Below are 27,775 nucleotides of genomic sequence, written 5' to 3' on the forward strand. Positions count from 1 at the left end.
GCTCCGCTTCCTCCGCCTCCTGTAGCACGTCATGTGCGCCAGCCACTACCAGCCGCAGTACAGCATCCTGCGCGGAGGTAAATACTGAGTCTTCTGGCCCCACCTCCAGGTTGCACCCATGAGCTGACGTCATCGACGCGTGGTGCGCTCACACGGCGCGTGCTCAGCGCAAGCAAGTACATCATTATCAGTCATCATCAGGGACCCTTCCCACACCTGTCTCCTGCACCGGATCTCTCAATCGCAGCCGGCACTGCGGATGCGCCTCCACTCTGTTGTTTACTCATTGGCTCATGTTTCCTTATATGCTCAGCCTGCCCTCTGGCACATCGGCTGAGCATAAACCTTTGTATGTTGCGAAGTGTTCACTGCTACCTTTGCCTCCAGTCTTGTCTTGCTCCTTGGTTCCTAGCTCTCTGTTCTTGACTTCGGCTATCTCTCTGGACTCCGCTCTTCTATACTCCTCACACCGGCTACCAACGATGATCCGTATCTCCAACCCCGACCTCGGCAAAGTACCACGATGATCCGCACCTCTCCAATATTGACCTCGGCAATAGTACCTGCCACAATCCACACCTCACCAACCCCACTCTCGGCAAGTATCGTTGACTAGCCTTACTTCTCCAAACCCGACCCGGCTACCTCGACCAATCTACACTCCAAACGTGCCAAGGCAGCTTTGGGTGGCGTTGTATATCTATCTCTACCTTAGCCTCGCGATCACACCTTGTTTGTGGTGAGCACTCCGTTACAAACTTCCAGTGCCAGGAGGCCGGGCTCCCAGCAGCCACCAGGCCCGGGACTCTTTTCCCGGCTTTACCCCCCTGTCGGCAGCCCTGATAGAAACAACCGGAAAGGGGGAAATATGGAGACAGCTTTGTATAAGGTAGATCAACATCTCCCTCGCTTTGTTTATACTTGGTCAACTAAGAGCAACAATTTAATACCCCCCTGATAGAAATTTCTAATAATTTCCACAATGGCAGACAGACGAAGAGGCAGCAGCCTGCATGCCCTACTGAGTCTGCCAGGACCTGGAGGAGCATCCCGACATTCCTGTGCAGGCAGTTCCTGCAGGAATATTGTGACGCAGTGGGCCACGTATGGATGATAATTTTCCCTTCCAGAGTAAGTGTTAATACGGTACCTACTCCAATAATTGCATGTTGTGATAATTTACAAACGATATATACAATTTATATGTAGAGGGACACTGGCAGAGCAAAGACGCTCCTCCTGCTGAGCAATAAGGAAGAGGAGCACGGACTTCCTCGTGACACCAATGATCATAATCTCCCACGGTGGCTGGAGGAGGGGGACGGCAACTATGAACGGCCAGATGGGTACTGGAGGATACTATATACTGATCCCGTAAGTATCGTTGTCGGTGTGTTGTACTGAGTGCTGTTTCCTATACATGTTACACTAATTAATAGTTATTTTCAGTAATGTCAGACCAGCGGTCCCATGGGGAAGAAAGGTGTTTATCTGTGTGTTAAGTTGCATAATGTTAGGGAACTTCAATATGATTTAATTAGAGAGTACCTACATGTACTGTACAGTATATGTAGCAAGTGTAGAGAGTTGACTGCGTTACTGGTTCATACAATAGTGTGTACAAAATACTGGCAAGTGTGTATTAATGGATTCTTATTTTCTTTTAAACTGTTGTCAAAATGTTGTATCTTACTCGTCCAGTGAGAGTGGAACGTGGAGAAGGCCCCAGTCACCAGCCAAGTGCAGCCTGAGCCCTCATCCTGCTCTGACATGAGGAAGAGGGCACTGCCAGTTTACAAGAAAGAAGAGGGTGCTAGCTCTGTAGTTAAGAGGGAGGGAGCTGATGGAGGGAGTGGCAGTTAAGTTGTTGTACTGTATGTATATATACACAGTGTTCGCCAAACCTATACATTTGCTCGCCCCGGGCGAGTGGATTTAACCCCCGGGCGAGTAAACATTGGCCCAAGCAGCACACGTTTGGTACTAGGTGGCGAGTAGATTTTTTTGTGTGGCGAGTAGATTTTTTGGTGATTTGTCAACCACTGTATATATATATATAGCTTGTGGCAGGACGGCCTCGCGGCGGGGTCAGTTAGTCAGTGACTCTGTCACAATATATATATAATTTATTTAAGTTTAATTAATAAAGATTGATTTTTTCTGTAAAATGTATAATGTTGAAGTTCTTATAAATAATGAGGGGTAAAAAATTATTTATTGTGCAATAAACAAAAGTACAACAATATAATAAAATACATTAAAAAACAAAACATGTATAACTTTACTACAAAGTAACCATAGCCCACTCAGCTCCCTTAACCAGTATTAACTACAGCATGTTATCAAAATTGTATCAATTCACTGAAACCAGCACCTGCTCTGTCTACAACTACAGCAGGAAGAGAAGTGAAGATGGGTTGCACTGCCTCAATTTCCAGCTCCCAATAAGTCCGGAAAAAATACAAAGTGAACACTCAGCTGAATAACAGGTCAGGTTTATTGCAAGGTGGTGCAGCAAAGGGACAGCAAAGCCACACGAACGCACCTACGCGTTTCGTGCACGGGGCACTTTATCAAGGGCCCCCACATATATGTATATGTTTACCAGTGCCTCTGTTTATTATATATTGGTTACTAGGGGGGGCTATTATGGTGGTTCATTTGTGGTGGTCACGTGGGCCCCACTAGACACCTAGCCCGCACCTGACAAATTGCCATATTATTCATGGACTTTCCACTGCTATCCAGTATCATTTATATATATCATTGAGGAATTTCGACCAATTTGGATGCATCACCTTTTTCCTGTTTCTTGCTGTCTACAACTACAGACAGAAACCAAAACAAAGAAACATGGCCGAAGCAGCAGCACCTATTCCATAGATGCCATCCTTCACCCCATCTCTGGTGACCACCAAAACAGCAATGCCCCTCAATGGGGCCTCCTTCCCCCTTTCAGCCAACTTTGCCCTTCCCCCTCACCCCATTGTATTGTGCTTCAGAGTACCTAGCCATGACTGTAGCTTAATTCAAACAAAAAGAACCACGGTTTGGGACCTTACCGCAGGCTTCTCCTGCCCCTTTCTATCAAGCACTCACTCACCGGGCACTGCAGCCGCATTAAGCATGACGCATGGAGCTGGATGTGAATTATCCTCTACCTGTATAATAATCGTGTAACAAAAGGTTTCAGTACATTCATGCAATACACTGAATACATGCATTGTACAGAGCCATTATCACTCCGTCATTCCTCTGTGTGTGGATTGGGTGACTAGTAACACATCTGAATAAAACGTAATGGCCCATTTACACAATATTTCCTGAGCCTGTCTTTTCTTACAAAAAGTGTAAAATCGGAATAACCAATTCACACCCCATCAATAGTATATTCTAACCTGCTTTTCCCGAAAGCCTAGTTATTGTTGTTTAGTGTACTGGGCCAATGTTAGCTGCTGTATGGTTTAGGATTAAAGTAAACAAAGTAGCCCGCGGTAAAACATAAAAATGTATGAATATTATAACTGACACGATATTATAATTTCCAGTACAATTAATTATTACTATTACATCCTTATAGCCATCCCGTTTCTTTCAATAACCACCGGTAACACATTTTTTTTATATTGTTGATGTTCAGATGTAGCCAGACATACTATTCATGGTGTCGTGATTTTTACTGTTCCGGTATGGCTGGATTGCAGTTACAGATATCACAGCCCAGAGGACAGGAAGATGCCCAGCCATGTCTGTTCCCTGTCTCCAGCTGCCTCTGTTGTCTGGGTCCAAGTCCCTTGCTTGCTGAAGGTAAGACATGCAGGCTATATTTCCCTCAGATCCAGACAGCAGGCAGAGACAGCTGCAGACAGGGACCAGACAAGGCAGCACAGCTCACTTGAAAATTGAGCAGCAATATTCTCTCCCCGCAGAATGGCCCATCAAGTGAAGGATTAATGCTGTGGGGTCCCATTCAAAATGCAGCGTTCATCATTCCGGACCATAAGACTTGCTGTCCTTGTGACCGCAAAAGGGTCGCGCGTCTCCACAGTAAGTCTGGCTACATCTGTAGTTGTTGCAAGTTTGTACACTTAGATATTCATTCCAGGAATAATTTTGTATCCCCTTCACTAGTTCATCTTTGTTAGCAGGCTTGATTGACATACTTGCGCAGATGATGCTTTTATGCATGCCAGACTAATTTGATGGGGTTTACATCAGGGAATATATAACTATAGAGACAAAAACATTATGGTTATCGCCAAGCATAAAACAAACACACACAACAGCACAGTACTATTTTATACAGTACATATTATACTACTGCACAATACAGTTGCTTACTCTGGAGGTGTTCTACCCCCATTTATTCCACTGCCCTTAATGAATGCTGCAGATGCACTGTGTTTTGGGCCATTGTCTTGGAAGAACAGGTGACCAGATACAGTATGAAGTTTTCAGAAATGTATGGTTAACATTCACAACACCGAAACCGGAGTGGGCTTACCTTCAAATATAACTATATTTGGTCCAAGTCTGGCAATTGCTCCCAACACATGAAACTTGAGTTAATGCTTTGGTCTTGGTTTCAGTGATAAACGATTTTGTTTTCTGAATGTCAAAGTGACAAATCATTACAGAGCATAAAAAATATTAAAAAACCAAACTTGCACTGACCCTGTGTTAATAATTGTAACTGGTGCTCAGGTCCGGCACCTTCACCATCAGGTACAATACACATACATAGCCAAATTTATATCAGACCAGCACTCAAAAATATAAATCACAACATGCTACCTCATTTGTTAAATAATGTATTTATTGCAAAAATGTTAATTTACAAAAATTCAAATATAATCAAGGCAAATAACGTCACAAAAACTCTAATAGCAAGTTTAAAAATAAGAGGTAGCTAGTCACCACATGGACCTCCAAAGCAACACCAGTGTTTCAGGGCAACTAATGAGGCGGGAAGTTTTGATTTTTATGAGTGCTGGTCTGATCTAAAATGTTCTATGTAAATCATTCCAGGGCGACATCTGTTTCATCAGAAAATATGACATCCTCAAACTTTTCTCCACTCTCAATTCATGCAAGTGCAGGGTCAACTCTTTTAATATTGGTAACATCCCTTAACGTGGGATATGCTTTGCAATAATAATTTTTAAAAAAGACGATAAGAATTGGGATATGGTGCAATGTTCATGCATATCACTTGGCAAGTGCAAATTCAAACTGTAGAGTACAGCACTTTACCTCACACGTCCAAAGGTCCAGCCCAAATCATGTCTCGTTAGTCTGATGCTGGACTCAGACACTGGAATAGCATGCTGGTGATGCAGAATATTTCTAAATTCTGCAGCAGATTGCTGAGCTTTTTCCATGCTGATCTCATCCACCAGCCGAATCGCCTCACTGTGAAAACACAAAACTATCAAGAGGGAAAAGAGTGCAGAGGAATACACTACATACTGTATGAAAAGCACATGAGAGGAACAACAGTGCTCTGTATACAGTAGTCTAACTATTCGGTTCTGAACCTGTGGACCATCCTACGAACCTTTGTCTTCCCTTGAGCATTGTATTGTATTGTATGTCTTTATTTATATAGTGCCATTAATGTACATAGCGCTTATACCTAATGCAGCGTACTGTCACCTGGATGCCCCCTTGCTGCCCGCACAGTTGGATTCTTGTGGTGGTGAATCCCTTCTTGTACATGTGCATTCTTTTAATACTAGTATAGCCTGGCCTTTCTTTGTAAAAAAAAAAATGTTGGTATAGTTGCTATTAAGAATGTATTATTGAATGTTTAATGCAGCTTCGTAATGCACGTTTTATACCATTCTAAGTGTGCTGTATCAGTAAAGCTACAGTACTACTTTTGACACCTCGTCACAATAGTCAAAGACTGAGACACTGATTGAGCCAACTGTGCAGAAGCAGGGATATCCAAAAAATCTGACGTGTTGGTGGCCCTTGAGGACTGGAGTTTCCCACCCTTGTTCTACATTTACAAACGAAAGACCTGCTACCTGGTTAGGATGAAGTAGCTGTGTTTGATTGAGGTTTTCGCTTTCCCCTTCCCTAATTTAGGTATTCAAACTACCGTGAGTTAGCCATTAACATTAATGCATTGCCTTTGCTAATTTGCATGTCCTACTTCAAAACTCAATATGTGTATGATGTCTGCGTGAGAAGGCATTGGGGTACCCACATTGCAGTCCATCCCTATCCTTTAATTTACAACATCATACGCTGTTAAAGTTCCAAAATAAATGACTAGGAAGTGGCTACATGTAAATTTGAGGCTGAATGTAGTTTTTCTGACCACACATATTTGAGCCATCCTCCAGTGATGACCGTGTTGCATGTGCCAGTTTTATTTTTTAGTCTGTTTTGGTACACTAGGCCATTTTCCTAAATAAGTGTTGACTTGATTTGTTTTCAAATTAGCTTTTTAACTACTGTCTTATAGCTATGTTACTGTTTTAAGTGCTGCTTCTGCTGAAAGCAACATATAAACGTATGCAATTATCTATATACAGTAGTAAAAAGAAAAGCAGGTCTCCAACAATGTTCAAACCAAGGGAAGAATGATATTCTAATAAACTCAGCATGATAACATAAATGGTAGCTTAACTGGATTTCCATGATTTAGACCTGACCATGGGCTTGCTAAAGCCTAAACTTTATTTAATGCTGTCTGGGAATTACACCTCCAATACACCCCCACCTGTATGACACAATGAATGCACAACGAGCACTGTTGTACAGATTAATGTGAAGATGGCACATTACAAAGTATATTTGCACTTTGCTATCTTTTGTGTTGAATGGAAGAGATAAGTTAACGAGCAGCAGGTAACAAATATCACTGACCTGCAGATCTCTCACTTACACAAGGCTGGGATAAGTAGAAAAGTATATATGGAAAAATACCTATGTACTTTTGCCCAGGGAACCTACTGTATGTGATTCTTCCCTAGATGTTCTCAGTAAATGTCCTGTCCAAGATGCTCTGATCACTGCTCACTGTTACCAATGAAACCTTTGCATGTTTAATTATTTCCTTAGCGCCAATAAACCCTCAGCATTGGACTAGTTTGTCTATATTGTTATGAGCCATAACGATTATTTCTACTAGGAATAGTAATATTCCAGCTACATCACTTGTTTCCGAATCATATGCAGACAAATGTAATCTTTCATATAATAATTCTAATCCAAAGGTACTTTATTTTGCAGCTACATACTCCTGCAGCAGTTCAGTCACTTTTTTGTTTGAGAATGTGGGGCATACTACAGAGCATTTGTCAACATAACATTTTAACTGCCGTTTATCTATGCAATGATGTCTTTCTGCCTTCTTACTGTATTTACCCTAATGCACATTATTGTTGGAGGCAAGGCAACATGTAACTATTTTCTCAATATTGCCACAAAGTTCTTACTTGATGTAACACATGTATTTGTGAATAATTTGAAAGGTTTTCAGAGCTGTAAATGGGAAACATGTAAAAGCCGCCCAACACAGTATTTTTTTAGACACAATAACACATTGTTTGGTATCCAACCTGCTTCTGATTTCTGCTCTACTTGCATTGTGCTTGAGTTCATAAGCGTGAACAGACAGACTAGACCAACACATCCAAGTGCTCCTGAAATGTAGAGTTATGCAGGTGATTCCAGTTTAATGCAGCTAAATAATTGTAGCTGTGGGGCTTAGTGAGGTTGTAAAGCTGCTAATCCAGGCAACATTAAGTGATCACACATTGCGCTTCTACGAGAAACTTCAATGTCTAATAGTTTCTCTCCCCATAAAAGTGATTTCCAGTTCCTTCTAAATGATCAAGTTTAGGACCAAAACTCAGAGTTTAGGTCATGAAAACTTTGAATTATAGTTGGATAACACGACCACTGCATTTTAGTGTGCTAAAATGTCTTAATCGTATGTGTGTCCTTTTTCTTTCTACATAGCAATAGTAATCTCTTAAATACTATAATTTATTTAATGGAAACAAATGACTTGTTGAGACGTTCCACACGAAGAAGACATTTTTCAGCTCTCTATATGAGCTATTAAATGCTATTTATTACATTTGACGAACTCACTTGTTATTCATTTAAAGGTATCCTAGCCTTGCAAATCTTCCCTCGTTAGTTAGACAACATACACAGAGAATAACAGTATCCGTTTCTTCCTTTTCATAGAATAAATTAATGAGGTTTCATGGGAGGCCAGGGGATTCTTTAAAGATTCCCCTGGTCAAGTCAGACTATCTGTGAAGGATTCAGAAAGAAACATTTGGAAGATATTTGAAGAATCACTATAAGCTTGCCATGATAATAATAATAATAATAATAATAATAATAATAATGATGATTTTAAATACAGTACAAGGCAGGAAAAGTATTATTATAGTTTTTTTTTACAATATCCTTTATTGAAACGTATATTGCAATATTTTTCAGCTAATTGATTTAGATTGAAATTCACCGTTCAAGATGGACATTGTAGTAAGTTTGGCATCAAAGTAAGAGCTAACTACAGTATCAAGCTAGCCGACAGCTTTCCCGGTCCCCAGGACTAAAGGCTTGACCTTCCAAAGGTTATTTAGTGGTAGGAGGGAAGGGGTGTGGCCGGTTGTTGAGGGGGGTGTCTGCAGGGACGTCATCCCCTGATGGAGGCCCTGCTAATTAGTACTCACATGGATCCACTGCTCACCTCATTCAACATTATTTTGATATGTGTAGAAGTAGGAGGAGTGCAGGCTCACCATTACATAACATTGACCATGAAGACATTGCAATATTTTTTACTAGGCTACATAAGAAGAGACAGATTCAAACTGGGGATGCCAAGCCGCCGGGTACTTTCTCAGACACTAAGGGCTAGATTTAATATTGTCCAAAGCTGACATGCGTTAAGCGAAAAATGCCAGGCTTCAATATTAAATCAGGCCGTACATTGTATTTTCCTCTCACTACTGGAAATGTAGAAAAGAGGCAGGGAAAACAAAATCAAATTGTGCTTGTCAATTATCTCAACTGTTTATAAATCGCAGCCCTCAAAAATATATTTTGGTCTAGGAACTGATTTTACTTCTGTGGTTGTTTTCAGCCTAATCGCACATTTCAGTGTCATATCCCTCACAAACCTTCAGTTTCAAAGCAGTATTCATACAGGGGCCCTTACATATGCTCATCACCTTTGGGATATTCCCAGTTCGTGCGTTATCAGGTTGAAAATGTAAATGGCTAAAAAGACAAGAATGAATGAATAGAGAAAAGAAAGAAAAGAATTGAACTAAGTCAGGGGGGTCAACTCCAGTCCTCAAGGGCCACCAACAGGTCAGGTCTTCAGGATAGGCATAAAGGATTATTGTACCCTCCACCGTTTTTAATATGCAGCATTAATAAATATTTTTCATTGCCACATGGCCTGTTCCTTCCTGCTGTGCACCCACACATACTATTCTTGGACAGGTCTTCAGGATAATCCTGGCTTCAGCACAGGTGGCTCAATCAGTCCCTGCTTCAGCACAGGTGACTCAATCAGTCCCTACTTCAATCTGATTGAGCCACCTGTGCTGAAGCTGGGATATCCTGAAACCCTGACCTGTTTGTGGCCTTGAAGGACTGCAGTTAGCCTCCCCTGGACTAATTAGAAGGGTAATTTAAGAGTTCTAATATCTATTACCTTTTATAGCCAGCCTATTAAAAACCATTTAGAAAGATGAACTATTCTTGTATTTATGTCTATCCTATTACTGGCAGGGAAAAGTGAAATAAACCACATCGCATCAATTCATTTGTCTCCGGAGTTCTTTCTGCCTACACGTAAACTGGACATGTTACATGTATTAACACAGCACACCAGCACAATGATCTGGAGTGCACTGTGTGTGCCAGTCCCTGGCAGCCATAAATTAATTAAAAGTAGACAGAAAACCCTGGAAGAAAAAGCGAGCTCGCTCCCTTTTTATGCGCGGTTCTTTCTTTCGCGATGGGGTAAGTAGCTAATTCTTTTGTTCCTCGCTGCACTGTTTCATTTCTGCCGTCATTGTCCTCATTGTTCTGGAAAACAGGAGGGGTCTGGGCTTGGAACAGCCAAAGTCTCGGCTAATGACGGGAAGTCTTTAAAGTTTGCACTGCATTTCATCTTCTCGGCGGGAGCTTAAGGACGCATCCAGTGTTTGATCCCCACCGTGCAAGTTTGCTTCTAGTTAATTAACAGATCCCTATTACACACTCTCATCTCCAAGCACATGGGAGGCCTATAAGGAGGTAATTCAAGGCCAGTCGCGAGGATGGAAGTAAACTAGTTGTTTTAAGACCAATGTTCAGGGGGGGGGGAATGCAATTTTTGAGCCTTGTTTTGTTTTATTCCTTTATCTTTTTATTCCTCTTATAATTATACCGTAAGGACTTAAAATAGTCTCTTTTTTTCTCTCACTTTTCTCCCCCAAATTCACTCTTAGATATATACAAATTATATTATTTAAAGGGGGAAAAAAATACTTTAGGCCGTGTATTCAGTCTTTTTTTTGTGCCTGTTGTGTCAGTTTTTGATGTGTCTGTTGATGAAGAGGAGAGGAATACAATCTGAATGGAAATGCAATGCATTTGAAATAAAAAGGTCCCGACCAACCACCCAAAAAAGCTCAAACATCAACCTGCGTCGGCCCGGTGTGCTGTTATTGTTGGTAATATTTGGGGGGAGTTTAAAGCAGATGTTCCACTTACTTGGAAAGTAAGGAAGTGATAATATTGAGGAAAATACCACAGCACACAATTGAGCCCCAAAGTGCCTTGAGATAATTTGATACATTTGCTGTAGTGATATTGATCCATAGGGGCCCTCATTGAGGCAGAAACATGTCCTGCGTACAGCAGCAAAACGTGAAATCCTATACGTTTAAAAAAAAAAATTCGTTCTGTAACATAAGATAACACTTACTGCATGTTTTGTATTATAATTATTCCACGCTTAATGCCATTTTTAATGCATGTTAAAGCATCCTTTGATTTCTATAGCAGATTTTAGTCCACCTCCCCTTTGTTGACACTGTTCCCAGCAGTTTGAGCTGTAAACTGTAACAATAGATAATGTTACTTTAGTCATATCAGGATACATTGTAGCTGCTGAGTTAACCTGACTAAAGGATTGATTGAAATTGGAAGGCAGCATTTATGTTAGGCACACAATCAGGATTGTGACAGATTTATAACAGGAGCACCAAACGTTTGCCAGTTTAGGTAAGAATGTAGAGTTATACATTGTCACATGTTATAAATATAAAAATAATAATAAAAAAGGGGGGATGTAGTATTACTGCTTCAATCTGATGAAAGCCTCTTATTAGTACTGAGGATTAGTACCCGCGGGAGTATCAGCGCCGCACACCCCTCGGATTTTGGAATTTTTTTCTGGGAATTTAATTCTTCTTTTCTATGTTGGTTCTTTTTTCCCGTCCAGCGCCAAAGTGAACTAATCACAGTGACTTGTTCAGTAAGTTAAATATGGGGAAATTACGCCATTTTTCAACAAAATCAGACCTTTTAATAAGTTAACAACAAGCGACAGAGAAGCCCAATGCTACATCCAATATGATAAAAATACACAGTAAAATACTTATATATTCTCTTGAAAAAGGGTAATTTAGTTTAACCCTTTGGCCAAAGCATCGTAAGCCTGCAAGCCACGGCAAGGCAGACCCTGTTTGAAGGTCCTAACACTTCCAGAGTTCCTAAAATGAGCTTGCTGGGGTTCTGTGCGTCTTTTAATAAGTTAGTAAGGGTTTATAGGGATATTTACTAAGCGGCGGTTCTGACTATGCCATCGTATTTACTAAACGTTCGCACTAATTCCATACGGTGTCTTATGGAAATAGCTTTAAGGAGGTGTCACTGCGACCCCACCCCTGTTATTCCTAAGGGGCCTGTGGTACATTACAAACAAACACAGTGGTTAATGCTTTATTACAGGGGTGGCCAACTCCAGTCCTCAAGGGCCACAACAGGTCAGGTTTTCAGGATATCCCTGCGTCGGCACAGGTGGCTCAATCAGTGGCTCATTCTTCTGTTGCATCACTTGTGCTGAAGCAGGTATATCCTGAAAACCTGACCTGTTGGTGACCCTTGAGGACCGGAGTTGGCTGCCCATGGTCCAAGAAAAAAACGTATCCAAGGATGAACCTTTCCGGGGTTTTGACTTGAATTTCATTCGGATTTGAAAATTAATTCAGAAGATTGATTTGGACATCTGTGAAGTTCGGATTTCGAACCTGTAGACTTATTTATTTATAAAATGTTTTAGCAGGAAGTAATACATTGAGAGTTGCCTCTCGTTTTCAAGTATGTCCTGGGCACAGAGTTATGATGACAAATACATGGTTACAATAAATGAACAGAGGTTATACATAATATTTAAAGAAATTTCATGAACAGTTACAGATAATATATGATTATAGGCGTATGTAACAGTTACGGACCAGATTAAAATGTGAGACAGCTTTAGTTTTGGAAGAAATTAGACTGGTGGTGGCTGTGAGAGTCTCAGGTAGATTGTTCCAGTTGTGAGAAGCACGGTAAGAGGAGGAGCGGCCGGATACTTTGTTGATCCTTGGGACCAGAATGTATTTGAAGGCAAGACAGGACAAATTTACTTTGCACCTAGACTAAAGTGATGGACAATCTAGTACTTTTAGCATGTCGCAGACATGTATGTTGTAGTTACATTGGAAGACAAAGCAGCATATTGAGTTGTAGAGGGTGTCTGGTTTGCTATGGTGTGTTTGGGGTGCTGTACCATATACTATCTATAACTTGAATTAGCATTTGCTGTGCAATGCGCTTTCTGACCAGCTGGCTTAGAGAAGATTTGTTCCTATAAAATACACAGTAATTTTTTTACCAGGAAGTAATACATTGAGAGTTACCTCTCGTTTTCAAGTAAACTTGCCCATCCTTATCATATTGTATCCTCAAAATTGCCCATTTATGTATTTATTTTGAATTTTTTCTAACGCGCTGCTCACCAAGAAACAGTACTAGAGCACGTGTAGGAAATTAGGGAGGACATCCATCCCAGATCTACAACCGGGACCTACCGAAATAAAACATATAGGGGAACGATGACGAAGAGCCTTAAAGGGCGGGCAGCACGAATGGGAGCAGAAAAGCTGGCTGCCAGGGTATTAGGGTATGTTTGCCATGTTTTGCCATGTTTTGTTTAAAAATTAAGGTTTTTAATTATTGTCCGAATGGAAGTAAAGCTTCCAAATTTCTTGAAGCTGCAGGAAGCTTATGCCACAGACTTGGGGCGCTTCTTGAAAAAGCTCTGCCTTCAGCTTTATTGACCTTAAACCGAGGCTCAATCAGTTGAGGGCCAATGGCAGATCTGAGAGCCCGATTAGGGGTGTTACTGATTAGGTAGTTCTGAAGATAAGGGGGGCTAGTGCATAACTTTGGCAGAGCTTTGGTATTATGTTTTTGGACACAAATCAGCAGAGAATTTGCAAAATCCAGTCTGGAGAGGACCAAGGCCTGTGCTACTATCTGTAGATTGGTTTTTCGAAAGAAACGCTTTAATTTGTCTCAGCTGATGAATTTAGAAGGAAGAGTTTTTCACAAAAGCTGCAATATGAGGCCGATCAATTATGTTTTTTTCAAAAATAGCTCCCAGGCTTCTCACCTTCTCTTTCCTTGGAATGGCGGAGTTATTGATTTTTAGGCCGTAGAAGGCGTTACTCATAGCATTTGTTGGTGCTTTAGGGCGTATCAGGAGTAGCTCGGATTTAGAAATATTAAGTTGTAGCCAGTTCAATGCCATCCAATTAGAGATGTCATTGGTAAACATGAACGTCAGACTTTACCAGTGACATGGAGTCTCCATTGCTGGTCAACTCAGCAGCCAGAAAGTTGTCCAGCAAACAGTGGGAGTCATATTGGACTCAAGAATGAATCATTTTTCACTGGGGCTTTGTTTGCCTTCCTCTGGATTAAAATACTATAAATACAAATATAGGATAAGTGTCTGTCATCTAAATTTAACATAGGTTTAACTTGATGGACATATGTCTTTTTCAACCTCATCTATTATGGAATCACATTGGTTGACTACTGTTACGCCGGGGCTGCCCGCAGACCAGACCCGTCCCCTGTGCTGAGGTGGGACGTAGGGATACATGCACCCGCAGCAAAGGGAGCGCGTCCGGAGTGTGGTGTTAGTGTTGCCAGGCCAGGTATAGTAAGGAAGACAATATTTGCCGGTACCGGTAGTAGAGGAGGAGTAGTTATTGCCGTTGCCAAGATCAGGGATTGGAGAGTTGCAGATGGTCGAAGGTATAAGCCGTGTTACAGGGATGCCAGAAGACACGAAGTCCAAGTAGAGCCGAAGTCGAGAGCCAGAGGGGGTAGTCGTCCAATCCGCGTCAATACCTGAGGAGTCACTGAGAGAACAGTCAAATGCTTCCATACAGAACTATGTCGAGCAACGAGTGATGGGAAGCACAGGCATAATAAAGCTGCGCAGGCCAATGGGAAAAGGGGGCAGGCCTGGAGGACTGCAAAGAGTCCTCCCTGATAGGAGGGAGGTGTTACAGCCCAGCTGAGTGTAATCATTGATTTGCATGGAACTGTGTGATGCTTGGGGGCGACGCCTCACTGCAGGAGCAGTGGTTAAAAGTGCTCTGTTAGGCGTGTGCTCTGTAAGCTGGGAATGCATGCACATAACGTCTGGGGCTGGCGTGCGTGTGTGCGTGGATTCGGTGACTGACGCGCGTATGCGCATGGGGACAGAGACAGATGCACGTGTGCGCATAGAGCGCGGAGCTGGGGACACACGCAGAGGCTGCGGTTCAACAGGCACCTCTTCAGTTGGTGCAATCCTGTGATGGCGAGGAGCCAGAGTGCCAGTGGCAGACAACGGAGGTATGTGGGAATTGCGCTGCAGACGCTTGGACGCCTGAGTACCGACGGGAGGTGAGTAATGGTCGCGCTGACGGCGCTTAGACACCAGATTCCTTACAACTACGTACAGCACTGCATGGGAAACTATCAGAAACCATTGTATTCACAACTAGCATTGTTAACGGAAGCATTTGTAGACTTTGTAATTGAGTATAGCATCGTTATGAAGTATCACTAATTATCTAACAAGTGAAGGGGTAAAAAATGGAGAACCGTTTGTTTTTAAATATATTTAGCTTTGGGTTCTGATTTATTGGATGACTTCTCCTGCAGTTTCAGCTCTGCACTTGATAGTGTGGAATGATGATAGAGATTGCAGTGCACACTAAATGGACTTTCACATTAGCTTCCTTGCAGGCGTAGATATTAGATCAATACCATAGATACAACGTTACATGTACAAGGTAGATTGTACTCACTACTCTTCACATTCTGTAAGCATATGGATGAAACTCACATGCAACATTGCAATTGTGCTGGCTGCACCTTCATCGTGGTAAAGGAAGCATTAACTAAAGAGGGAACATGTAAATATAAAATCAAATAGACATTTGCTAAACAATAAACTTTGGTGCTCTTTGTGGATTATACTGCTGCGGCCGCCTTTATTCTCCTACTTACCCGGATAAATGCGGGGATTATCTCCGTTTCTCGCGGCGTTTCCCGCGCGGCGGCCGCATCATCAGATAAGCGCTAATGGCGCTTATCATTGAAAGCACCCGCGGCGCGGGAAACCTGAAGAAAAAAAGCTGCGCGCCGCCACGTTTTTAAAAATCCCGCGGTGGCGGCCGCAGGAGAATAAAGGCGGCCGCCACTGTATATGAAGTCACATGCAGTAAATTTACTTTGAAAGTGACATTTTAATCGTGTGTTTTATTATTGTTGTATTAAAAAAAAAGTGCCGCTATTTTGCCATCTGTGTCAGCTATTAATAAACTGCATGTGTTAGCGCAGCAAGCCACCCAGAAGCCTGTGCCTTTAACTTATATAATGTTAGTGTCTTGTCCCTTGAACAGGTCCTGCTCTTTAAAAAATACAAATAAAATGCTAGTGTTAAAAATCACTATTTTCTTAATCTCTAGCTCGTGAGGTTACCGTGGTAACCTTTACTCAGCACTGGGCTCTGGGGAGAGCTCCACATCCGCGTATAAACGGGCATATCGCCTGGACGTATTTTACAAATACAAACTGTGCTGGAAAGGGCAAGATCTATTACATTATTCATTTATTTTAAACACAAAAATGACTATTAGTGCAAATGACTACTTTAAGGTGGCTACGAATCCGTGTCAAATATATTAATACTTACAGTTGATACATCATGCAGAGAATTAAAAACAAACTGATGTTTTTTTTAATATTCACTAGTTTGCTGTGTCATATAGATCCTTGTGTTACTTTAGGTTTTCACCAGGTAAGAAACAAAAGATTATAAAGAGAAAAATTATTTAACTAAACATCATGGGGTATTGTTTTTGTTCATTCTGGGTCTATCCATCGACAAATCAATTATTAGCAGTGACCTCACTGGCACACTCAGAAAAAACAAAAGGTGCTCTAGACCACGACTCAGCTCAATTTTCAGGATATCCCTGCTTCAGTACAGGTGGCTCAATCAGTCCCAGCTTCAGTACAGGTGGCTCAATCAGTCCCAGCTTCAGCACAGGTGGCTCAATCAGAGGCTCAGTCTTTGACTGTGCTGGAGCAGGGACTGATTGAGCCACCTGTGCTGAAGCTGGGATATCCTGAAAACCTTTCCTGTTGGTGGTTGGGGGATGGTGGAGTTGAGCGCCCCAGCTTTAGACTGTGCCCATGGAAGGGGGAATTTAAATATAAATAATAAAAATAAAAAATAAAATACAATGTAAAAACTGCAACTAGAATACAGCATGCATATTGCAAACAGAAAAAGGATATGTTGCCACATCAACATATAAAACGACATTTTGGTCTCCAGATGGATCATGATGATGACAAAAACGTTGATTTATATGAATTTGGCAGTATATTATTTATGTTTAATGCACAGTACAGGCTTGTATTCTGCTTTTGGGTAACAAATGAAGACCATTGAATACCTTCGGGCTGGAACAGCACATCCCAGCACCAGACATTATTATATACTGGGACAACCTGATTGTTGCATGGTAGAAATTAAAATAAGTGTCTACATTTAATAAGTGCATATCTAGATATCCTTTATGAGTATTGGAATACAAAGTCAAACCTTCATATCTTTGAAAGATTTCTGAACATTCCTAAAATTCTACTGATCACCACAATGTACAATCGTGTTTACAAATGGAGCAGGGCAATTTCAGTGAATTAACATTTGGATACTAGGAGTGTGTTAAATTTGTAATTCTGACTAAAAATAACTGAGATGATTAGTGTGCTGCTCACCCAGTGAGGAAGTGTTTTGTGTTCTGTTCTTCCAGTGAGGAAGTGTTTTGTGTTCTGTTCATCCATTGAGGAAATGTTTTGTGTTCTGTTCACCCAGTGAGGAAGAGTTTTGTGTTCTGTTCACCCAGTGAGGAAGTGTTTTGTGTTCTGTTCACCCAGTGAGGAAGAGTTTTGTGTTCTGTTCATCCAGTGAGGAAGTGTTTTGTGTTCTGTTCATCCAGTGAGGAAGTGTTTTGTGTTCTGTTCACCCAGTGAGGAAGTGTTTTGTGTTCTGTTCAACCAGTGAGGAAGTGTTTTGTGTTCTGTTCACCCAGTGAGGAAGTGTTTTGTGTTCTGTTCATCCAGTGAGGAAGTGTTTTGTGTTCTGTTCATCCAGTGAGGAAGTGTTTTGTGTTCTGTTCACCCAGTGAGGAAGTGTTTTGTGTTCTGTTCATCCAGTGAGGAAGTGTTTTGTGTTCTGTTCACCCAGTGAGGAAGTGTTTTGTGTTCTGTTCACCCAGTGAGGAAGTGTTTTGTGTTCTGTTCACCCAGTGAGGAAGTGTTTTGTGTTCTGTTCACCCAGTGAGGAAGTGTTTTGTGTTCTGTTCACCCAGTGAGGAAGTGTTTTGTGTTCTGTTCACCCAGTGAGGAAGTGTTTTATGGAAGCAACAGTTTCCCACTGTAATTTATCCACAAAGGAAAAATAGCGTGGTCAAAAACATTGTTATCTTCCCATTAATGTGAAAGGGAAACTATGGCAATTTGGCTTGCAAAGTGGTCCAGCTTAAGTCACAATGAACGGTTATTAAGTGTTATTAAGTTGTCCTAATTAATCATGTCCATAATTGACACAATCCAGATGTTTGAATAATTCAAGACACATGAAAGGAACTGTTATGATATTATGAAACGTCTCAGCTACTTTTATTCAAAGTTCAAAAGGTGGAATCATTGATGCCAATTTGGGATCAACACTTTAGAACATAACCTGGGAAAACTGTAGTTAGGAACAGACGCAGACTTTTCTGGCTGCTAACTGGTGAAAATGGACGTGCCTTTGGGTTTGATTTTCCCCTGTTGCAAAGGTTGTTTGCCAGGTACAGATATCGTGCTAGCCAGCTTGCGGTTGATTGTTGGCGCTGGTACATGCATTGACTTTCGAGACTGGCATTGTGATAGTGAAGGGGGGATGTGAGGAAGAGAAAATCTGAAAGAAAAAGTTGGAGAATAAAAGTAATTTACTCTGTGCCATATGGAAGGAAAATGTTTTGATGAAGAGCAGGCCAAACTCTGCGCCAGGCTAAACTTTTTGTCCAAAAACATATGTAGTACCTGTTCCCCCCCGCCACGGAAGATCGGGCCATTACATGGGTGTTTCCCTGGGCACAGTAGCTCACCTGCTGGTTCAGGAGGTCTGAGTTGCTCAGCGGTTGGAGTTCGGGAGCAGCAACAGGGCAGGCTTTCTCTTGGCTCTTACTGTTCAGCGCCTCTTTTCCATGAAGATCCTGCTGGATGCCGGATGGTCCCCACAGGCAATACTCCTCTCCAATAATCACACACCATAGTTGGTCCAACTGCAGGTTTATTGCATAACAGCATGATCATCCTCCAGCCCTGGAGCAGACCCCGAGGCGTGAGGCCCCAAAAGCCCCTCCCACTCTCCTTAACCCTCTGGTAGGGAAAAGGGTATCAGACTGTCTCATAATCAACCACCTCAATTTGATGGAGTGTCAGCTTTTATACCCAGGGGAAGGGCTTGTAACCCCGCCCCATAACAGGGCATGTCCAGGTACTGACAGGCATCAAACAAACAATACAAACCGGCACCTAAAATGTCCAAAATCAGTCTGATAAAGTCCAAATGAAGAAAACTCAAAAGCTGTGCTTTAACTTCTGTATTTCCAATGTTGGATGAATCCACAGCCAATTGACTCGTGATATATGAAATAAAGAAAAAGAAATAATAGTGCAATACTGTTGATCAAACAAACATGTAACACAAACACAGGACAAACAACAACTAAAACAATAGACAAGGCTGAAAAAGAAGAGCTAATTTATTACAATAAAAGATATAAATACAAATAAGAACAATAAGCAGGCAACTGGTCCAGTCTGTTTAAAACTGGAATCCTACTCACAAGATTCTGTGAGTAAAATCACAGTGTACTGCAGTCTTAGGAACAGCTTCTCCTCTGGTGGCGTCAGGCTGTTCTCCTGAAACTCGCCGACGCTTTCACACTCCCCTGGATCCTAGGGTCCGTCGCTGGAGGTGAACCGATGCTTGAGGCTCCTATTCCTGCTGCTAACATACACTGAACGCTGGTGCGTCGCCTGCGTGTGTTCTTGATAAAAGACTCTTACACTCTGACCCTACGCGTTTCGTGCGCATGCGCACTTCATCAGGGGTACCTGAGCCCTATTAAGTGAACTCAGAAAAGGCGGCTTTTGCATAGCAAAAACATTGCAGTGCTCTTCCGCCGAAAAAAGTTTCAACTAAACTAAAACCCTCCGATACAAACAATGATCTAACCAGGGATTCTAACAAGTGATACAATCTGGGATACAAACAGTGATGTTTCTCCATTTTGGAGGAAAGGTCTCAGGAGTAACATACAATATCTCATGCACACTCACTCTCACTAGATCTCTTTCACTGACTCTCACTAGAACTCTTTCGCTCCCTTTCGCTCCCTTTCAACCGGTCTCTTTCACTCACTATTGAGTGAAGGCACTAGTTTTAAATACTTGGGCATATGGGTTGACTCCCATTTAACATTTGGAATGCACATTGATACCCTGACATCCAAAACCTATGCCAAACTAGGTGCACTTTACAGGAACAAATCCTCCCTAAGTCTGCTGATCAGAAAGCGTATCGCACAGCAGATGTTAATGCCAATTATCGACTACGGGGACATAGTATACGGCTCGGCACCCCAAATCCACCTTAGCAAACTTTATACCCTCTACAACAGAGGTGCGCAAAAAACTCATTTTGCTGCGCCCCCCTGCCTTGCTCCCTCCGTTCCTGCGCCCACCCCCCCTTACCTCGGGTGGCATGCCCAGTTCATGTAAAAAAATTAATAATAATTATAAGATGTGGGATATAATTTAACATTCAGCAAGACAAAGAAAGGGCAGAAGGTAGCAAAAAAAAAAAAGAAGGGAACAAAAACGACCTCTAAATTAAATGTCATATTAGGAAAAAATCATACAAAATACTTATTTTATAGCAGCTGTAGGGAGCTGTTCTTTCAATCAACAAGCTGTAACCTATAACATATTAATTCAATTAGCTAATTTTGGTAAGCAAGCACCTTTAACAAGGAAAATATTTCCAGATTACTTTGTTGGGAATGGAATGTAGAAACACAGCGATTCAGCGTAGCAACATGTTTACTCCGTCAAATCCACATTCATTCCTAGTTAAAAAATGGCGCCTATAATATTTGTCACCGTGATCCTGACAGCTGAGCACAGGATTCTGCCGGTATCCTTAATCAGCCACTTCCTTATTTTCATGTCATTTACCACAATGAATCCTATCATTTAAGCCATGTTTTTGGATTCAACATTACTTATGGGGAACCAGGGGCTAATGTGACTAGCTTTGAAATACCTTATTATCATTCTACTTTTCTCTTCATAAATTATATTTAAAAAAAACAAAAAAAACGTTTCTGCATCTAAACCCTTCCAAACGAAGTCTGCACTAAGTAATCAAAATTGTTTTAGTTGTGCATGGTGACATTAAAAGCCTTGTCCACTAATTGAGTGAATCAGCTTTGTTGAGGCTGCCTGCCTCCCTCATTATGCAGTCTTGCAAGCCACGTTCTCGGCACTGCTTGCCTTTCTCAATTTAAGTACACTGTTCCTACAAATTAACAGTAATTCATTATGACACGCCGTATCTTTCCACTAAAATAACTGCATGTGTAATCTGCCACTTCTCTCTCCCTCGTACTCTTTTCCCTGTGTCCGCATTAACAAGACGGTGGCCTTCTGACTTGTTTCAACCCATTGGTGTCAAGATGCATTGTGGCTTGACTGATGTATAGCTACCAGTTTATTTCCACTGACAGTTTATTATGAGATGTGTCAAACAATAGGCTGACTCTTGTTCCTCATCCCACAGAGAGTAACACACTGACAAAGTGTGGGCTTTATCACTTAGAGCTGATTGGGGCTTGTAAAACTGTGGCAGAAATTCACACATACATGCAAGTCTATTGTACACTCATGAAAGAATGTCTCTCCAACATACCTGCAGCTAACAACATGATACATTACTTATAGGACTGATGTACTCTGCCAAGGGTGGCCAACTCAAGTCGTCAAGGGCCATCAATGGGTCAGGTATTCAGGGTATCCCTGCTTCAGAGCAGGTGGCTCAGTTGAAGAGCTCTCTTCTATCCTTTTGGCATACATCATACCACATTGTCTCCCCTGGGGAAGCTCATACAGCTGCCCCAAATGTAATAAACTCATCGATAGCGCCACAATAAACCTAGAAGTGTGTCACCCTACAGTCTCTGCTACTGTCGCGGCCAAGCTGAGTTTCACACTCACCCGTCTTGTCCCGCGGCTGTTTTCGGGCTGGCGCCGAACTTGGCCGCGCGCCAGCCGGATCTTCCCCGGTCGTTCCTCTCCCCTCGCGACCTCTGTCTCTGCTTCTACAGGTCCCCTGGGTCCCCCGGATCCCCCTCTGCCTTCTCACATCCCCCCTTACCCCGCCACCACCTTCGGGGAGCCCTGGGCACGCGCGCCACGTGCGCACGCACCCTGTACCGCGTGACCGCGCATCAGTGACGCGCGGCACGCAGCGGGAACAAACTATCAAGCCGCTTCTTCCCGCGCATTGCGGTGGCGGCTGAATAAGATTCAGCTCGGCCGCCACTGTACATGTGCTACAATGTCAGTAATAGTTGCTGAATAGAGACGGGCACATTTTTGTGCATTTGGATCTGCCTCAGATCGTCCGGTTCCGTTGGTCCACGGACTTCTGTGAATCAGTCTCAAAAAGGGCAATTCGTATTTTCCCGATTTTTGTGATTCTTTCTTTTTTTTTTTTAACGCCAACAATCCAATCCACGAATTCTGCAATCCGTGAGAGGATTTTATTAATCCAATCCGTGGATTCTGCAACCCGCATGCAGATTGCTGAATCCACGGATTGGATTCTTAAGATCCACCAGCGGATTGTATCCTATGACGGTTTTGGATTAATCCGCACGGACTGAAACCGGAACAATCCATCAACGGATTACAGACCGCGGAACGGATTTTGAATGGAAAGCTCGGGAAATTTGGCGAAACTGATTTTTATAGTCTCGCTCATCCCTAGTGCTGAATAGTTGATTCACTCTGTAGTCGTATTATATTCATTGAAAAGAAGAACCAATCACAAACTCAACTGCGATCCTATAATGACATAGATTTCCTCTACATCCAAAGCAGTAGATGTTTTCCCATTTCTTGATACTATTTTTTACCTGCATTTGTCTTATTAATACATCTCCTTGTTTTTTCCCCATTTTTATTGGATTAAAAACATGCTTTTTTAATTATCAGTTGGATAATTGTCCTCCCCAAGCTGTACTGGTTCAATTGCAATTTTAAATGGATCAGGGCCGACATCAAATTTCAAATATAAACAATTTAGAAGCAACAACGGAGCAACCCCACATAGCCGGCCAGAAAACATAGTATGGTAAAGAAACAAACTAATTGGCTTCCCTAAACAATTGCCGATAGCAACGATTTGTCTGCATTCCTCTAGTTGGGAAAGGAATTACAAGTTTAATTTTTTTGGGGGGCCTCTGGATGGGGAAGTGTTTGTTAATCACGTGTTTATTTCCCCTTATCCCCCCCCCCTATCAGAGACTCAATAAAGATAAGGGAAGTGGGAGCGAGGGAAACAGAAAACTTCTAGTGACCCCTAAACATGTTATTGGGATAAGTTTACTTTGGTCCTAGGGGCGCTTATAAGAGCACCAATATAATCGACACAATGATAAGTAATTAGCTAAATTATCAATCGATCCGTTCTCCTGTGATCGATCAGCGAAGATTTGACTCAGGGGTTTGCTAAATGTCTGTCAGTGCAGCAGAAGAGGACCAAAGATGCAAAGTTCTGTGGGGAAGATCATGTGACCAGGCAGTCACTAGATACAATTGGTGCACTGCTAGAGAGAGGGCAGGGCTCAAAAAGGGGTGTGCCAGAGCCTGTTTCAGAAGAGGAAGGGAATGTGACTGTAAATGGTTGCTATAGAAATAAAAAATGTTTGTTATTTTATAATACATTAAAAATGTCATTCACAGTGGTTTAAAAAAAATGCTTCAAGTATTTTCTCATAGTTCAGAACTGATTTATTAAACAACAAAAAAACACACACACACCTGTAGGATATTGCTTGGTTTGCAGTTTTAAAATATATGATTATAATAGATTTTGAAACTATTTGTTTTTCTCTTACAGGATTTTTAAAGAAGACAAAAAGAGAGAACTGAACTGGAGAATCTCTTTATTGGCAGGTAAGACCATGAAATAATTTGGGGTCAAATATTTAAATTCCTAATGCAATTACAAACATGCAGCTTGGTTTATAATTCTGCACTTGCCATCAGATTTTAGTTTTAAATATGTTTTCATGCTGTGTGAAAGTTAATGCACATACAGTACAGTACTGTATGTGGACCAGCTATTTTAAGATGAAAGTAGGATATCTGTTAATGTAGTAGTCTGAATGAAACAATAGTTCATTTCATTATTAGAGAAAAGGTGACATTTGTTGGTCGGTGGAATAAATGCATTAAGTATTTATTTTTGTTCTAAATGTACTTATTAGAAAAATACCCTTTATCCCGTGTCACACTTATCAGCTGTTATTGATTCTAAACAATCTAATGAAATAATCCAGCTCTAATGTCACCCCCTATGGGTGACATTAGAGGAATGTGTTACCCCCATAAACTTTATTGGATCTATTTCTCAAATGCAGAAAACTCACTCAAATCAGTAGGATTTGGGGGCGTGTCAGGGGGCATCTGCCAGAGGTTAATCAATGCTCATATTCTAATGTGATTAATCCAATTCTGCATCTCTTGCTGTCATTCATCCATATTCTCTACATCCAAATCTCCACCGAGTATGAGGTTCCGTAGCAGCAATCTCCCTGCCTAATAATCTGTGTCAATGTAACTGTAAGACCTATAACAAGCTTCTTATATTAACCACAGGCATAATAAAAAAATGGAAGAAAAATGCTATGTATCAAAGCAATCTTGTTTGTACTGATAAACAGGCCGCACAATGTTTATTAGATACATTACACCTTTAACCTGAATGGGTGCACTTTTACGCAATGAAAGCACAGGGGTATAAGATTGAATACCAGGGGGTCCTTTTCTCTTTATTGCTTATGTACTGTACCTCTTAAGCAATAAATGTAGTTCTGTCACATGCTCAAGTGACATAAACTTTTAAAATACATTTCACATAAACAATGAATAGAAAAGCCTTTTATAGAAATCGTCCCATGTCGACAAATGCTTTTTAGTTTGAGCTGCAAGACTGTGATATCTCATAGCCGTCTGGATGTCATTTATAAGTGAATAATTAAAATTAGCCACAGATGTTTTAAAGCCATGCTTCATTTATTTATACAAAGCTGCCCATTTCATAGCTGTCAAATATATTCGTCTAATAAATGAGCTTTAGGCTGTGTCATCTCACTGCCATGCTAATGCATTGTGGTACTTGCAGTTCTGTTAGCAGCTGAAAAGAAACGATCACATATAGCGATCACATATAGCGTGTGTATTAAAAAGGAGCAGAAAATTCAAATGAATGTCATATTTAAAGTGATGGATCTGTCGATTCTTGTTTGAGTCCATAGGCCTCTGACACGTGCAAAACTGTCCAATGCATTTGCAACATTTGTTATGTATTTTTCCCCCCAAATGTGATACTGGCAGAATGTTTTGCCGAACTTTAAAGTGCCACAAAGATCTCAAAATACCACATTTCCACCATTAATTTGCTATTTCAGGTCAGTCACAGTTCACAAAGGGCTTCAACAAGCATTTAAATCCCACTTAATATGCCATGTCCCGTTCAGACTCTGGAATAGGGTTTGGAGAGGAGTGAGAGAGATCTATTTTCGTACCCATTGAATTACTGTATATACGTCCCAAAACACTCCTCTATACTACACGTGAAGAGATATCTGGGAACATACCTGAGAAATAGCAGCTCTCCACACACAGGAAAAATCGGTGCACCGCCGGAAAAAGTATGCAAAGGCTGGGATATGTGACCGTAGAAACTTTATTAACAGAGCATATCAGTAGAGTTCTGTACAGTCAGAAAAAATAGGTAAAATACAGGGGGTCCATAAATGATTCACCCCGTTACAATTTATTTAGGCTTGTAATAGGGTGAATAATTTATGGACACCCTGTATAATACATTGGGGGGCCTGGAGCCTCTGTCTGTTTAGTGCGGAGGGTCCTCAAAAACCTAGAGCCATCAATGGAAGTGAATATTAGGCCTCCAATTACGTCTATTCCACTGTTCCGTATCTCATCTAAGTCATGACACTACCATTCCTTCCTAGTCTGTTATGACATAGATATGGATGGATACCCTACACTTAGTATAAATATGACATCATTCATTATACAATGTGTGGGTGGGGCTTTAGAAGGCAATTGTTTCATTACTTCCTGAGTTAGAAGCTCACTGATACAAAGGCTGAAGAATGTGAGGGGGAAGCCCAATACCAGCATTCACAAAACACTTCTACAAGTTTTTAATGTTTATTAGAAAACTATTTATTTAATCATTTCATTTTTAATATTCATTGGGATTTGTGTTGTTGAATATATGGGATGGTTGTTTTCTAGAAGATTTTGCATGTGCCAAAGATTTAAATATCACCTGTGCCCATGCACTATTTGTATACTATTTTATGAATACACTGTTGTAAATTGGACTTTACCAGTACAAGAAATATATATATGCAACGATTGAGCAAAAACACATGTAGCACCGGCAATCAAATATATATATATATATATATATATATACTGTGAATAACAAGGTACGATATGGAATAACAGACACGGTCACTGATCTGCCTGGCAACACATGACAGGAGATATGGGATTGGATAAGAAAAACTCGATAGAATGTTAGAAACAAACTGTCAGTTTGAGAGACATAGAGGGGGTCCAAATGCCAGTCTGAGACAGAGACACAGAGATAGGGAGTGACAGTCTGAGACAGAGACACAGAGAGACAGCCCAGGTGACAGTGAGAGGGGCTACAGAGTGGCAGCTTGACACTCAGAGGTGAAAGAGGAGGCTTGTATGAGACTGCTAGCCAAGGACAGAGTTGCAGTCTATAATATAGATATATATATATATATATATATATATATATATATATATATATATATATATATATACACAAATCTATTGTATCTGCCATCACAGTCTCCATGGGTAATGAATTCCACATTTTAAATGCCCTTACTGTAAAGAACCCTATCCTTTTTTTTTTTTTTTTTTTTTTTTTTATATTAAACATTTTTTAGGAAGAGGGGGGAATGAAGAAAATAAAAAAAGGGGGGAGAGAAGGGTACAAAAAATAGAGATGGGAGAAAGTACACATTCATTTACAATTTTACCTAACATGACTTCTTAAAATATTCTATCACACAGTTAATATAAATATCAATTTTTTTTTTTATTATTACAACAAAATTAAGTGGGTATTAATTTCTGGTTGATTTTCACTCAGAATCCAAGGTAACCACACCTTCTGAAAATCTGTGTAGGTGTCGTTATTAAGACTAACCAGTTTTTCCATGTAGCAAATCTGCCAGACTTTATTTCTAACTTTGGGAATTGAGGGAATAATTGTTTGTTTCCATACTGCCACTAATTTGCGTCTTGCGGCTGAAGATATGTGGCACAGTAATTTATTTTCATGTCTCGTGAGGAGGTAATATGGTTTGTTTAAAAGAAATAACCAGGGATTCATTGGTAGGTCCAAACCGAAAAACCTTTGTGACCACATTTTGATTTCCAGCCAATAAGCTGCTATGAATGGGCAACCCCACCACATATGTATAAATGTGGCTTGTACTCCACATCCTTTCGGACATATAGTTGGGTACTCTGGGATGAATTTAGCTAGTCTCATGGGGGTTAACTTTATAGGCATCATAACTTTATAGGCATTTTCTCTGATTGTGATACACATTGATGATGTGGTAACCTTTTGAAAAATATCATTCCAGTCTTCCATGTCTCATACCTCCCCCAGATCATCCTCCCATTGTAGCATATATTTCAGTTTTTGATTCATTTGTGGAGGAGGGCTAACAAAGAATCCATACAATTTAGATAT

The 27,775-nt window shown here is 41.1% G+C and overlaps 1 protein-coding gene across 1 annotated transcript in view; it reads left to right on the forward strand.

Annotated features, from left to right (window-relative positions):
- The window catches only part of SOX5 (SRY-box transcription factor 5), a 913,923-nt gene that overhangs the window by 308,469 nt on the left and 577,679 nt on the right, over positions 1-27,775 (forward strand). Inside the window, exon 2 of the mRNA XM_075602880.1 lies at positions 23,837-23,892. The gene's annotated coding sequence lies outside the window, so the exon portion shown is untranslated. The remainder of the gene's footprint in view (positions 1-23,836; positions 23,893-27,775) is intronic.

Source organism: Ascaphus truei, chromosome 5 (assembly GCF_040206685.1).
Source record: "Ascaphus truei isolate aAscTru1 chromosome 5, aAscTru1.hap1, whole genome shotgun sequence".
NCBI classification, from domain to species: domain Eukaryota; kingdom Metazoa; phylum Chordata; class Amphibia; order Anura; family Ascaphidae; genus Ascaphus; species Ascaphus truei.